Below are 1,827 nucleotides of genomic sequence, written 5' to 3'. Positions count from 1 at the left end.
TAAAAAATGATGCTAATAATACATAAAAATGTTACTGAAACCTTTTGGTACATGTGCTGCTATACACAACATGTGTATAAATGTTACCTTTGTAAATGACATCATTTTCTTAGACTTTAACAACATTTTTTAAATGTTATTAAAACTAATACATCTAGTAGTGTGATTTACTTCATGTTATATATCTTGATAAAAGAAGGTTGTTTCTGATTGTGTTCTTATCCTGGAAGATACATTCTTACACATTGGAATGAAGCATACAGAAAGAAATAAACAACACATCACATTTATAATTAAGCACACAAATTACATGAAGATGGGAAAGAAACAACCACTCACAGAAAGGAAAAGAAACATCCAGAGACTTGTTACATTAGGAAAAGTAAGAAGCATCCAATAATCCTAATGTTACACATATTAAAGAGAAAAACAAACAAACTTTGGTAATGAAAACCTTATTTGTAACATGTTTTTTAAAGCTGGTCATCATATTGATGAGAGTAAATCCCTTCATTCGGTGACTGGCACAATTCCTTTAAGGGGTGGCCAACCTTCAACGATAAGAGCGACATTACCCACAAGTTCGTCATTACCCGCATGTGGAGTGACTTTCATACGCACATACTCATCTCCTTTGAAAAGGTAAACTTCATTCTCCACATTAGAAGAAAAACACGCATCGATTCCATTTTCAAAGATCGTACCTTTCAAAACAGTGAAACCTTTGGTGATGTCACGAATGTCTTCGTTAAGCAACTTGGTATCATACTTAATGCGAGTATACTTCTCTCCCTTGAATATGTAAACTTCTTTGTCTATGGTTGACCTAAATGCACCGTCCAAGCCCTCAGCAAACACAGTGTTTCTTAGGTCGGGAAACATTTCAGCAATCGTGGAAGGACCTTGAAGGATCTTGTCGTTTCCTGAGTTTGGAGCATAGTCTATGTAGGCACAGTTCTTGCCGGAGAAGATATATGCTTCACTTCCTTCAGTGTTAAAGCAACAGTCTATTCCTTGTTGTGCAAATGGCGTTCCTGCAAGTGATGGAAAACCAGTACTAACTAATTCCAGAGGAGTCAGAAGTTCATCACCTGATGTTCCGGGAGTGTAATACAGTCTCACATACTTGTTTTTCATGAAGAAATAGACTTGAAATGGTTTTGATGAAGGCAATGCGGCATCGATATAAACAGTGTCTGACATTTTTCTTAACACAACAACAAGGTGTAAGAGACAAAGATTTGAGTCTGCTTATTTAAATTCATCTCGGAGGCACCTATTTATACTGTTATGAAATGGGATCCTTACTCTCTTATTTATTTTTTCTTTTACTTTACATTTATTCATATACACACTCTTGTAGAATGGAAAAAAGATTCTGATATTTTTGAGACTTTCACAAAAAAAAGATAAAAAACCGGAAAATAATAATATTTTAGTTATGATTACGTTATTTTTTAAGAAGGGTGTCCAAAATATTTTTCGTTTTGAGAACAATTATTATTTTTTTAATAATTTTTTTATAATCTTTAACTACAAAATATATATATATATATATATATATATATATATATATATATATATATTTTATATTTTTCATTATTAAAATAGTGAAATCAACTTTAAGGTGCCAAAAATATTGCGATGAACTTATCGTACATAAAACACGTGACGGAAATGTGATCATATGATGAAAGAAGAAAAAATAAATTTAATAATTGTCCTCTCTGTTGCCACTGATATTGAAGCTATAACACCACATTAAACACGTGACGGAAATGTGATCATATGATGAAAGAGGAAAAAACAAATTTAATAATTGTCCTC

General features: G+C 32.1%; 1 pseudogene; it reads right to left on the bottom strand.

The window, feature by feature from the left end:
- Nucleotides 1–258: 258 nt before the first annotated feature.
- Nucleotides 259–1,265, bottom strand: LOC114190671 (albumin-2-like; annotated as a pseudogene).
- Between the last annotated feature and the right edge of the window lie 562 nt (nucleotides 1,266–1,827).

This window comes from Vigna unguiculata, chromosome 7 (genome assembly GCF_037176805.1).
Source record: "Vigna unguiculata cultivar grain cowpea cultivar isolate G323 ecotype 2 chromosome 7, ASM3717680v1, whole genome shotgun sequence".
Lineage (NCBI taxonomy): Eukaryota > Viridiplantae > Streptophyta > Magnoliopsida > Fabales > Fabaceae > Vigna > Vigna unguiculata.
This window is presented reverse-complemented; position numbering and strand designations above follow the sequence as displayed.